This window comes from Adiantum capillus-veneris, chromosome 3, assembly GCF_014529385.1.
Source record: "Adiantum capillus-veneris isolate H3 chromosome 3, ASM1452938v2, whole genome shotgun sequence".
In the NCBI taxonomy this organism is placed as follows: domain Eukaryota; kingdom Viridiplantae; phylum Streptophyta; class Polypodiopsida; order Polypodiales; family Pteridaceae; genus Adiantum; species Adiantum capillus-veneris.
In genome coordinates this window covers 48,099,961-48,114,452 of record NC_140933.1, presented here as the reverse complement: position 1 = coordinate 48,114,452, position 14,492 = coordinate 48,099,961, and positions in this window count along the sequence as shown.

Sequence of the window (14,492 nt, the reverse complement as noted above, 5' to 3'; positions counted from 1 at the left end):
CTCACCATGGTTGAGAACCAATCAGGAAAAAAGCTAAAAGCTTTTCGCACGGACAATGGTGGAGAATACGTCTCCACAAAAATCAAGGAATTTTGCAATCAAAGAGGCATTCATCAACAGTTTACTGCTCCATACACACCTGCACAAAATGTGATAGCTGAAAGAATGAATCGCATGATTCAAGAGCGAGTTATCTCTATGATGTCTATGGTGAAGCTTACTCTAGAGTTTTGGGGGGAAGTTGTTCTAACAGTAGTGCACATCATCAACAGGTCACCTAGTTCTCCTTTGAATTTCAAAATCCCAAAGGAATTATGAACTGGGAAAACACCAAGATATGAGCATTTTTGGATGTGAGGCATATGCACATGTGCTCAAAGAACTTTGTCGCAAGTTAGATCCAAGGTCACACAAATGCATTTTTATTGGCTATGGTGCAAATGGAGAGATGGGTTATCATCTATGGCACCCAAAATCCAACAAAGTCATTCGTAGCTCACATGTGATTTTCAATGAATCAAAAATGCACAAGAAGCCCATTAAAGAAGTTGAGTACAGACGCGTTCATTTTGAGGATGTAGCCTATGAACCAACTCAGTTCAGTAGTGCTGCACCTACTCCTCAAGTGCAAGATACTGCTATTGCTCCAAGAGACTAGAGTCCAGCAGTCAGGCACTGAGATGCTCTATAAGAGTATCACGTGTGCCGAGCAGCTTGAGCCGGGTATACACCACATATTGGTCACTGACAGTGGAGAGCCAACCTGCTACAAAGAAGCTATACAAATGGACGATAGCATTAAGTGGGAGTAGGCTATGCAATTAGAATACAATTTGATTGTGGCTAATGAGACATGGGATTTGGTTGAATTACGAAAGGCAAAAATGCTTCACCTTGTAAGTGGGTATACAAGAAGAAGTATACAACGAAAGATCCCGAGCCTAGATACAAGACTCGTCTTGTTGCCAAGGGTTTCAAGCAGCAAAAAGGTGTGGATTTCAATGAGATTTTCTCTCTAGTAGTCAAGATGACTACACATCACATTGTGCTTGGCTTGGTTGCTATCCAAGACATGGAACTTGTCCAAATGGACGTGAACACAACATTTCTTCATGGGGATCTAGATGAAGATGTCTACATGAAACAACTAGAGGGTTTCGTATGTGAAACCCAAAAGCTAAGGAGGGCAGAATTGGTTTGTAGACTTAAAATGGCACTCTATGGCCTCAAGCAAGGTTCAAGGCAGTGGTATCAAAAATTCGACAAATTCATACAGTCTTAGGGTGACATAAGAAGTCAAGAGGATCACTGCTTATACGCAAAAAGATTGAACGATGGTTCTTTAATCATCATGATCTTGTATATAGATGATATGCTTATCGCAGGCAAATCAATTGATGAGATCAATCAGTTAAAAAACATGCTAAGCACTTAGTTTTCCATGAAGGATTTGGGAAATGCCAATCACTTTCTTGGTATGCACATCAAGAGAGACAGACAACGTGGAATTCTTGAATTATCTCAAGAAAAGTACATCCACAAAGTCTTGCAACGTTTTAGTATGCAAGGGGGGAAGTCATTGAGTACCCCAATGCAAGCAGACTCCAAAATTAGCAAGGAAGATTCTCCCAAGACACTGGCTGAGAAAGAGGAAAAGGAAAAAGTGCCATATTTTTTAGCAGTTGTTTGGCATTTTGATGTACGCTATGGTAGTCACAAGACCACACATTGCACATGCACTGGGAGTGGTTAGTAGGTACATGGAAAACCCTGGCAAGAAGCATTGGGAAGCAGTGAAGAAAATCCTCAGATATTTGAAAGGTACAGCTAGCAAGTGTTTACGCTTTGGAAATAGTGATGCATCTATTGTAGGTTACGCAGATGCGGATTATGCGGATTGCGTGGATCGTAGAAGATCCACATCTGGCTATGTGTTCATGTTTGCTAGAGCAGCTATCTCTTGGAGATCGTGTCTCCAAGACTGCACGTCTTCATCTACCACTGAGGCAGAGTATGTTGTTATGTATGACGCCAACAAGGAAGCCATATGGTTGGCTTGTCTAGTGGGAGATTTGGGCATTCGCGAGGTTCCAATACTACATTGTGATAGCCAGAGTGCCATTGCTTTGGCAAATAATCCGGTGTTTCACTCAAAGTCAAAACACATAGAGGTTAGATACCATGTCATACAAGATGCATTGATTGGCAAGCGCATCGAGCTTGTCAAGGCTCACACTGATGACATCCCCACAGATGCTCTCACAAAGAGCCTAGCCTCGGAGCGATTTACACATTGTATCGAACTTATGGGTGTAGGATGAAGCCTAGGTGATGCTTCATCAACTTTGTATAGACAAACTATATCGATGCCACTATTGGCCACCATGATGTTGGAATTAGGGTTGCAGAGAAACACACACAGCTTGGAGAAGACGAAGGAAGCTCAAGGCACACAATAGAGAGTGTATTACTTAGTGTGCAATGGAAAGATAGATAGCCCTAGAGTGATGGGCGTATATACAATGCTCGGGGGAAAAAACCTCCTAAAGAGGGGAAAAATGCCCCGGCGGTCCTAATGTGTTCACACACATCACTACCACCTATATATGGTAACAAATCCCTCGTGGAGTGATGCGGTGAACGAGAGCTGGCACATGAGTAAAGGGAAGTGCCATGTTGTGAGGACATGATCAATCCACAAAGGGGAGTAAGCCCAAAGCTTTGCGGAAAGCTTCAAGCTTCTCACGAGACAATGCCTTTGTGAAAAGATCTGCAAGGTTGTCGTGTGTTGGCACATAAGCCAAGCTGATCTCTCCTGCTGAGAGCCTCTCCCTGACATAATGGTAATGCACCTCAATGTGCTTTGTGCAAGCATGAAAAAATGGGTTCCTCGCAACTCCCAATGTGCTCTGACTGTCAGTGTAGATAGTGTTGGCAGTGTCCTGTCCAACACCCAAATCAGCCATAAGGCGTCTGAGCCATACACACTCAACCGTAACTGTGAAGACTCTGCCCTGTACTCAGCCTCAAAACTTGAAGTGGCCACGGTAGGGTGCTTCTTGCTCAACCACGATATGCATGAACTGCCAAGCATGAAACAAAAACCACTTGTGGACACTCGCGTGTCAAAACAACCAGCCCAATCTGAGTCCGAAAAAGCATGTAAGTCTGGCGGCAATGATCCCCCCTTGGGATAAAACAAGCCAAAATGTAAAGTGCCACTAAGGTAGTGGAAAATCCTCTTGACAGCCTGCCAATGCCTAGACCTTGGACTATGCATAAATCTGTTGACCTGTGAGACTGCAAACTGAATATCTAGCCTCGTGTTGCATACATAAATGAGGCAGCCAACAACAGTTCGGTAAAGAGTGATGTTGAGCCAGCAGAGGATCACACCCACATTTTTGCTCACACTCATCATTTTGTAACCATTGATTGTAATAAATGTCTTTCCGACATTAATTTTAATTTGAGCCATTCATTAAGTAACGGGACTCAATTGAGTTTCCAGCTTGTAATCTCGAAGTAATTTCACTTGTTGATGTAATTAGTTAGAGATGTTCTCACCTCCAAGGCCGAGGTATATAAGCCAAAGTTTTTGTAACCTAAAGGAGGCAGATTAGTAATCAAAGTGAGTTTTTTGGAGCGCCGTGATTGTGTCTGAGAGAGAGAGAGAGAGAGAGAGAGAGAGAGAGAGAGAGAGAGAGAGAGAGAGAGAGAGAGAGAGAGAGAGAGAGAGAGAGAGAGAGAGAGAGAGAGAGAGAGTCTTATCTACTTGCTACGCGAGCTACGGAGCCGCCATTGGAGAAGCGACACCGCCATTGTATTAGCAACGGTGAGAGCTACGCACAGATACCAAGAGTGCGCGCTATTGGCTTCTATGTGTGGTAAGTTCCTACGAGCTTCGGTGCGAGTTTTCTTCCAACTCGTGTGTCGGAATGGAGCGTGCAGCATATCTATAGAACCACAACGAGTAGAGCTACACATTAGTACCATCGGAGTCAAGTTTCGATCACCTGTATTTTTCGGCCTTTCTTCATACGTGTTTACCGCACGGAGTGGTTATAGGTTGATTTTGCAGTTCAAGTCTTTAGGGTGTTGTTCTTACCTAGTGTATAGACTTCCCCTTGAGTTTGAGATCGATTCAATGATTCTTGATCGTGTTTCGTATAGCATTCGTTCGTAGTACGGATTTCAGTCACTTGCGTATTCTAGAACTTAGATTTGATTTCCTTAGTAGTGATTGTCATTAGAAGGTCGAGTAGGTGATTTGGCACCCACCTAGTTGTTTCCATGCGCCTGCGGGTCAAGCTCCGTCCTCGTCTGACAAATTCTGTTGTTGGTTGAGTTCTCGCTATTTAGCTTCCGCTAGCGGCGTAACCGCCTTAACATTTGGCGCCGTTGCCGGGGACGAGAGCCCTAAGTAGGTGACCTTAGACTAATCCTACGAGGTGAGTCGTATAAACTACTTTGTATACTTTAGTTAGAAAAGATCTAGGAGTGGTGGACTCCGAAGATCTCGAGAGATACTAGAAAGTGGGGTATTCCTGGGTCTTCCGTGTTGACAGTATTTTTAGTTTAGCTTAGATTTGTTTGTTGTTTTGTTGGTGTTGAGTAGTTGTTGATAGAAGAAGAATTTGCTAGTCCGTGAGTGGCAGTGGATCTCTTTAAAATCACGATTACCAAACCCATTTTATGATTAGGAATAGCTTAGGTAGGACTTCATTTGATCCTGATCTAGAGCTAGTAATCATTGGAGTATTTGCTTGATATGGTTGATTGCATGATAGATCACTAAACCGTCGAGTTAGTAGTGAAACTTGCAATAAACAAAAGTCAGAGAAATTTCTTGTGTATCTGGGAGCTGCCGAGCACTTGAGAAAGCTTTAGGAAGGATTCTGTGCCAAGAAACTGGAAATCTGCAACTTTAGACATCATACGCGTATGATGTCTAAATGACCAAACAGAGACCAAAACAGAAATTTTGACTTTACCAGAGTGTTCAAAAGGGGGGTTATACCCTAATTTCAACTTAAAACAAGAGCATTAACACTCAAAGAAACCCAAAAAGACAAGCCGGCGTCCAAGAAACGCAAAGAATATGAAATTTTGGATTCAGATCTTGTTTTTACATTCAAACCTGACAAAAACACTTGAAACTCAATTATAAACATTGGAGAAGGCTTAAAACCAAGAATAGTCAAAATTTGGAACAAAAGACATCATACGCGTCCACTGCTTATTTTTGATATCTGACCTGACAAGATTGTTACAAACACTATAAAAAGCATAAATATCAAGTCTTGACCCAAATTGATGAAAAAGACATCATACGCGTATGATGTCTTTGACCTAATTTTGGACATATTTTGATACTTTGACAACACAGATCCATTGTAATAGCTGTCTAGAGGTTATATTTCAAGTCTCATCCCATTTGGATCACAATTGAGCTAAAACAAGTCAAAAGCGGAAAATTGCCAAGAAAAGCCTAAATTAGCCATAACTTGCTCAAACAGAGTTCAAACTGAATTTTGTGAGTGGACAGAGCATAAGGGGGCTACTGAGAGTGAGCATAACCAAAATAGTCCAAATCTGTGAAAAAAGACATCATACGCGTATAATGTCTTTTTCAGCATAACTCCAACAAAATTCTCACTTGATGAAACAGAAGTTGTCCAACTGACAAGATTAAACAATTGACCAAGTATCAATCAGTTTGGATCAATTCTGACCACAAAAACTTGAGAAAACAAATTGCCGAGACGGAAAAGTTAAAGTCCTTTAGGGAAATTGATGAATTTGAGATCGGGCAGGAATATCCAGAATAACCAACCAAAACAAGGGGAACAAGCAAGTGTCATATCAATCGAGGGAAGTGTAAACCAAAGTTGGGTGCAACCATTAGAGCGGATCTTTGAAGGAAGTGTTTATGATACTTCTTCGGAGAGATCTTACGAGATTTTCACCAAACACTTGGAACACTTGAACCTAAACAATAGAGAAAATATGGCAGCAGGATCATCAAACCCTTCCGCCACAATGAAGCTATTGTTCATAAAATATCAGTACGACAATGAGCAAGGTGCCAAGATGTACAAAGATGGAATGGACCGCTATTGTGTAAAGATAGAAGATAGACCTAGTGAGTTCAAGGACTTAGTGCCTGTGAGCTATAGTGGAGATAGATATCTAGATGACGAGGGTACCATGTACTTGGTAGTCCTAAACCCTAACATTGTGGACAAGTGGGGATTGATGGGCACCAAAGCCAAAGTAGATAAGGAACTCGAGGAGAAAGCACCAATAATGAACTTCCCTGATGCGAGGTTAAGAAGAGAGAATGAAACTACAAGGATCAACACTGATAACATCTATGTGGGGCTATACAAATATAATAATGGGGAGCAAGATCTCTATTATAGATGTGAAGAACCCTACACCGGAGAGTTGACAGACCAAAAAAGACTTTATGTCTTTACCTACACAGAGGGATAGGAAGTGAAAATTGCCGCTTACGACAAGTATGGGAGGCAATACTCAACAATGGGCAAGAAAGAATTAGAAGGATATACATACTTTTGGGGACCACTGCATCAGTATTATGCTACTTCTAGCTAACAAAGACCAGCACCAACAAATGGAGTGCAAAAGCCAATGACAACAGGAGGACAAAGAACTCAGGCTGCTGACTCTTTCAGTCAACCTCAGTACTCGAAGCCCGGACCAATGGGATCATTACATTCCAGAGATTCAATGGATACGAATCGAGGTAGTGCAGTTCCAATCCCCACGTATACCACTCTAGGTCCAAGGTTCGAAGGGGAACCATCACATTTACCTCCTAGTAGTAGACTCAGGGCAGGGGAACCGACAAGGGTAACCCATGAAGTCCATGATGCTAGAGAAAACTTTAGCCGGGACACAGGAGCAATGAGATTGGTAGCAGATCGTAGACGTATGAGACCATCTCAAGTAGCCAAGTGTATGCCAAAGAAGTATGATGGTTCAGGAGATCCGTATGCACATGTGTCACTCTTTAAGCAAGTCTTAAGAGCTGAGCAGATAACAGATCTCCATACACAATACGAGGGATTTGGTCTTACTCTAGAAGGTACGGCATTGACATGGTTTCAACCACTGAACAGAGGGGGATTCCCTGACATTGACCATTTGCTAAGAGAGTTTTCTGAGGAATTCTCAAAACGAGGGATTAAGCACAATACGGTCTCATAAATATATGCTTTTAAACAGAGAGAACACGAAAAAGTGAAGGAAGCTTCACTTTGCTTCAAACAATACATTGAGAGATGTCCAGTACGTGAACGACCACAAGATGACAGACTATCTGTTCTCTTTATTGAAGGATTGAGAAACGACACTCTCAAGAAGGACTTGCACTTGAAAGCTTGTACAAGTTTCGAGCAAGTAACGAGAGAAGCATTGTACTTAGTGGATAACTGTACGGTTTATGGAGAGGTGTCAGCGGATACAGATTTTGCATCCAGTAGCTCTTCCTCCGTAGCGAGCGAGACTACAACTAAAAAGAATGTTCAAACAACAACCATGCCAAATGTAGAGCAAATGATAGAAGATGCTCTAAAAAAGATGGCACCATACCAAAAAGCATTGCCAAAACCACTGAAATGGTGTGCGATTGAACAAAAATGGACAAACCATCGAACAGAGGAGTGCTATTACAACAAAGGGTATGTAAGGGAGCTTCAGTATGCACCTCCTGCTCAATTAGCACCACCTGTGGTTAGTCAAGGACCGCGGAGTCAGAGAAACACATGGAAAGCTAGAAAAGCACGCATGAAGTTGAGCAAAGAACGTGAAGACGCTATTCTAGCTGAGGAACTAAAGCGAACTAAAGATAGATTAGAAAAACTTGAGATTCAAAACGGGAAACGAGAGATGAGCCCGGAAAGAACGAAACAAAAGAGTATCAAAGAAACAACGAGCTTAAGCTCAGGGGGATCAGTGCTAGTCGACAAAGTACACGAACCATTGGACGCACTGATCAGACAAATTGGGAAAAGGACATCAGGAATCCTCCCATAGTGGAATTTGAGGCAGGATCTCAAGTGGACTTGGATCTGCAATCTTACTGGGGAGATGGGGGCTCTGTTAGAACAATGGAGAGGAAACCTCATTCACTGAATACCTTACCTTGATACTTAGGAGAGTATCAAGCAAAATCCGAGATTAGAGCACTTCCCTCACGAAGAATCTCATCAGAAAAAGTCATGGACTCTCAAGGATTGATAGAGATCTTGTCAACACCAGTGACATGCACTATCACTCTAGCTGAGCTTTTGAGGCTAAGACCACATATGTGGACCACTGTAGGAAAATGCTTGGAGAAATTTGGGATAAAAGACCCAACATCGAGACTGCAAGAGGGTATACAAGAGCTGAGCAAACCACAAAAGAACGCTAAGCCTGTACCCTTAAACAAGGTCGGAGAGTATTGCAAAGGTGAAGAGGGGAATACAACCTTACCAGTTGAATTCCAAGGAGTGAACACGATGGCAATACTAAATAGCGGAGCTGGGGTAGCCATTGCTACAAAAGAAATCTGGAAAAAATGGGGGAAACCAGCAATAAGGAAGACTAGGTTGAAACTCCAATTAGCAGATGGACACATGGAGAAACCTATGGGGTTATTAGAGAAAGTCATAGTAACTTCTTGCGGCATTGAATACGAACATACTTTTGCTATTGTTGATTTTGGCAAGGAGAATAACTATGATATCATACTGGGAAGACCATTCATGAGACAATTGAAAATGGTCCAGGATTGGGGCTACGATCACATATACCTGAGAAATATGGTAACCACTACACGTGTGAACCTGAAAGACCATAGCTACAAAGATGTGAACCGAACACCGGTAGAGGAGTTTGATTCAGCTACTTTGACGGGATTCGAATTTCCAGCTTGGTTAGGTAAGCCCAAGGAGTTATGGATGTGTGGAGCCTCGAAATGTGGAAGTCTGAGGCGAGAAGAATATGTTTTAGAAAGGGCTATCGAAGACGAAACTTATATAGGAGAACCCTTTCCAGAGGACACGCTTGAACCATTAGAATGGACACACATTCTAGCAACCCTAGATGTTTGTGCAATTCCGAATGGTCCCACAACAAAATTTTGCGACAAGGACGGGTACGACGTGGTTCCGTACTTCATCCTGAGAACTGTACTCGAAAAAGAAACTGAAAAGAACGATACACTGGAAAAGGAAGATGAAGAAGAGGTGTTTCACGACATTCCCGATCATCCAGAGTGGAAAAATGAAGCAGACAACGAAGCAACGGACAATTCAAGCGGAAATGAAGAAACTATAATGGATGTCAGATTTTATGATTTTCCGAACCAAACTAAACAACGCTAGAAACGCTATAGAGCAAAGAGAAAAACAAAGGGGGTTAGAACCAATCCGATGCCTAGAATAAGAGGAAAAAATCAATTCCTAATGCTAGTAAAGGCGGAAGATTGTGTTAAGGACAAGATTTCTGAAAGAATGAGAGGCAATGCTCAAAAGAGCTTACGAAGAGACAAAAGAAGCTCAAGAAATCAAGTTCAAAGGAATGAAACGAAAACTAAAACAGAAAAATCAGAAAAGAACAAGCGCAACAGAGAACACACGGAGTCCAAGTTAGAACGTAGAAACAAGTATAGAGAGCTCAAGAAAACTCTGAAAGAAGTTTGGACGACAGAAATTGAGAGTGGAGAGGACGAAAACGCCAAAATCAAGGAAAACATGGATGTTCCCTCTCACTACAGGAAATTCACAATAGAGGATAGGAAGGTGGTATTAACCCAACCTATTCGAGAGAGAAGGGAGAACGAATCTTATGACGGACCGGAGGATGCAAAAAAAGTTGATTTAGCAGCTCCAGGTGAGACACCTAGATCGGTGTACATAGCCACAGATTTGTCTCCAGGCGAGGAAGAGAGACTTTTGAGTCGTCTCAGAGAGTACAGGGACGTGTTTGCATGGTCTTAAGGCTTAAAACATTGGAGAAGGCTTAAAACCAAGAATAGTCAAAATTTGGAACAAAAGACATCATACGCGTCCACTGCTTATTTTTGATATCTGACCTGACAAGATTGTTACAAACACTATAAAAAGCATAAATATCAAGTCTTGACCCAAATTGATGAAAAAGACATCATACGCGTATGATGTCTTTGACCTAATTTTGGACATATTTTGATACTTTGACAACACAGATCCATTGTAATAGCTGTCTAGAGGTTATATTTCAAGTCTCATCCCATTTGGATCACAATTGAGCCAAAACAAGTCAAAAGCGGAAAATTGCCAAGAAAAGCCTAAATTAGCCATAACTTGCTCAAACAGAGTTCAAACTGAATTTTGTGAGTGGACAGAGCATAAGGGGGCTACTGAGAGTGAGCATAACCAAAATAGTCCAAATCTGTGAAAAAAGACATCATACGCGTATAATGTCTTTTTCAGCATAACTCCAACAAAATTCTCACTTGATGAAACAGAAGTTGTCCAACTGACAAGATTAAACAATTGACCAAGTATCAATCAGTTTGGATCAATTCTGACCACAAAAACTTGAGAAAACAAATTGCCGAGACGGAAAAGTTAAAGTCCTTTAGGGAAATTGATGAATTTGAGATTGGGCAGGAATATCCAGAATAACCAACCAAAACAAGGGGAACAAGCAAGTGTCATATCAATCGAGGGAAGTGTAAACCAAAGTTGGGTGCAACCATTAGAGCGGATCTTTGAAGGAAGTGTTTATGATACTTCTTCGGAGAGATCTTACGAGATTTTCACCAAACACTTGGAACACTTGAACCTGAACAACAAAGAAAATATGGCAGCATGACCATCAAACCCTTCCGCCACAATGAAGCTATTGTTCATAAAATATCAGTACGACAATGAGCAAGGTGCCAAGATCTACAAAGATGGAATGGACCGCTATTGTGTAAAGATAGAAGATAGACCTAGTGAGTTCAAGGACTTAGTGCCTGTGAGCTATAGCGGAGATAGATATCTAGGTGACGAGGGTACCATGTACTTGGTAGTCCTAAACCCTAACATTGTGGACAAGTGGGGATTGATGGGCACCAAAGACAAAGTAGATGAAGAACTTGAGGAGAAAGCACCAATAATGAACTTCCCTGATGCGAGGTTAAGAAGAGAGAATGAAACTACAAGGATCCACACTGATAACATCTATGTGGGGCTATACAAATATAATAATGGGGAGCAAGATCTCTATTATAGATGTGAAGAACCCTACACCGGAGAGTTGACAGACCAAAAAAGACTTTATGTCTTTACCTACACAGAGGGATCGGAAGTGAAAATTGCCGCTTACGACAAGTATGGGAGGTAATACTCAGCAATGGGCAAGAAAGAATTAGAAGGATATACATACTTTGGGGGACCACTACATCAGTATTATGTTACTTCTAGCTCATAAAGACCAGCACCAACAAATGGAGTGCAAAACCCAATGACAACAGGAGGACAAAGAACTCAGGCTGCTGACTCTTTCAGTCAACCTTAGTACTCGAAGCTCGGACCAATGGGATCATTACATTCCAGAGAGTCAATGGATACGAATCGAGGTAGTGCAGTTCCAATCCCCACGTATACCACTCCAGGTCCAAGGTTCGAAGCGGAACCATCACATTTACCTCCTAGTAGTAGACTCAGGGTAGGGGAACCGACAAGGGTAACCCATGAAGTCCATGATGCTAGAGAAAACTTTAGCCGGGACACAGGAGCAATGAGATTGGTAGCAGACCATAGACGTATGAGACCATATCAAGTAGCCAAGTGTATGCCAAAGAAGTATGGTGGTTCAGGAGATCCGTATGCACATGTGTCACTCTTTAAGCAAGTCTTAAGAGCTGAGCAGATAACAGATTTCCATACACAATACGAGGGATTTGGTCTTACTCTAGAAGGTACGGCATTGACATGGTTTCAACCACTGAATAGAGGGGTATTCCCTGACATTGACCTTTTGCTAAGAGAGTTTTCTGAGGAATTCTCAAAACGAGGGATTAAGCACAATACGGTCTCACAAATATATTCTTTTAAACAGAGAGAACACGAAAAAGTGAAGGAAGCTTCACTTCGCTTCAAACAATACATTGAGAGATGTCCAGTACGTGAACGACCACAAGATGACAGACTATCTGTTCTCTTTATTGAAGGATTGAGAAACGACACTCTCAAGAAGGACTTGCACTTGAAAGCTTGTACAAGTTTCGAGCAAGTAACAAGAGAAGCATTGTACTTAGTGGATAACTGTACGGTTTATGGAGAGGTGTCAGCGGATACAGATTTTGCATCCAGTAGTTCTTCCTCCGCAGCGAGCGATACTACCACTAAAAAGAATGTTCAAACAACAACCATGCCAAATGTAGAGCAAATGATAGAAGATGCTCTAAAAAGGATGGCACCATACCAAAAACCATTGTCAAAACCACTGAAATGGTGTGCTATTGAACAAAAATGGACAAACCATCCAACAGAGGAGTGCTATTACAACAAAGGGTATGTAAGGGAGCTTCAGTATGCACCTCCTGCTCAATTAGCACCACCTCAGGTACATTCAGTACCTCGATACCCAACGGGAAATGTACCAAGACCTATGGGGATAGAAAGACCGCAACCGGTATTGGGACAACAACCACCTTTACCAGGAGCAAGACCAGTGGGCATTAGATATGCACCAACCTTAGAGAATCAGGAAGAACAAGCCCTAGTGCCTGTTCAAGCCTATTATGAAGAATCTGGTGCGCACATGTCTCCAACTGTGTATTACCCACCAGAAGAACCCAAACAACCAGAACCATGGGGCATGATTGGGAATGTTGGAACACCAACAGTTACAAGTGCTTCTGATGAAGAGAGATACAATTTGGACGCAAGAACATTGATGTTCATAGCTCATGGAGGGTTAACAGGACAAAGACCATCCTATCCACAAAGGACGAATCAAGTGGGACCAAGACCAGCACTAGGACCCTGTTACAAGTGTGGAGGTGACCATCTGATGAATGTTTGTCCACATACGGAAATCATTAGAATTAATGCTTATTGCACTGAGTGTGGGGTTACTCACTTCATTGAGGATTGTTCAAAGAATCCAAACAAAGTGCAAAAGACGACATTGAATATGCTAGAAACTATTCCTACCAGCAGTGGGTCTGAAAATGAAACTCTGATACCAACGCAAGTTGTTACTAGAGCTCAAGCTAAGAAAACCACTAGAGAACCTGAGAATGGAAAGTTAGCGACTGAAATGGTTAGTCAAGGACCGCGGAGTCAGAGAAACACATGGAAAGCTAGAAAAGCACGCATGAAGTTGAGAAAAGAACGTGAAGACGCTATTCTAGCTGAGGAACTAAAGCAAACTAAAGATAGATTAGAAAAACTTGAGAGTCAAAACGGGAAACGAGAGATGAGCCCGGAAAGAACGAAACAAAAGAGTATCAAAGAGACAACGAGCTTAAGCTCAGGGGGATCAGTGCTAGTCGACAAAGTACACAAACCATTGGACGCACTGATGAGAGCTTACGAAGCTAGGTTAAAGAACAACCAAACACAAGAACAGAGGTGGATGACATACCCAAACGTGAAATTGGAAAAGCAGAGACTTGAAATGTGCCAGAGAATGATCGAGACTGCACAAGCCTTATTAGAACCACCAAGAGAAACAATGAATTGTGGAACGGAAAACCCAATTCAGCAAGAGACTATCATTTCACGGGTAGCTGAAAAGACTCCCAGTGCACAAAAGCCTGAAAATACACACAAGGATGACCGCATAGTATTGCACACAACCGATCAGGAGATAGAGAGTTTTCATCCAATCATACAGAGGTCTTACGGAAGAGATGAGGATTACAATGAATTTTGGAAACAAGTGAGAGAGGCAAACTTTGCAAACGAGCTAAGTTGCAAAGCTAATCAGACAAATTGGGAAAAGGACATTAGGAATCCTCCCATAGTGGAATTTGAGGCAGGATCTCAAGTGGACTTGGATATGCAATCTTACTGGGGAGATGGGGGCTCTGTTAGAACAATGGAGAGCAAACCTCATTCACTGAATACCTTACCTTCATACTTGGGAGAGTATGAAGCAAAATCCGAGATGAGAGCACTTCCCTCACGAAGAATTTCATCAGAAAAAGTCATGGACTCGCAAGGATTGATAGAGATCTTGTCAACACCAGTGACATGCACTATCACTCTAGCTGAGCTTTTGAGGCTAAGACCACATATGTGGACCACTGTAGGAAAATGCTTGGAGAAATTTGGGATAAAAGACCCAACATCGAGACTGCAAGAGGGTATACAAGAGCTGAGCAAACCACAAAAGAAAGCTAAGCCTGTACCCTTAAACAAGGTCGGAGAGTATTGCGAAGGTGAAGAGGGGAATACAACCTTACCAGTTGAATTCCAAGGCGTGAACACGATGGC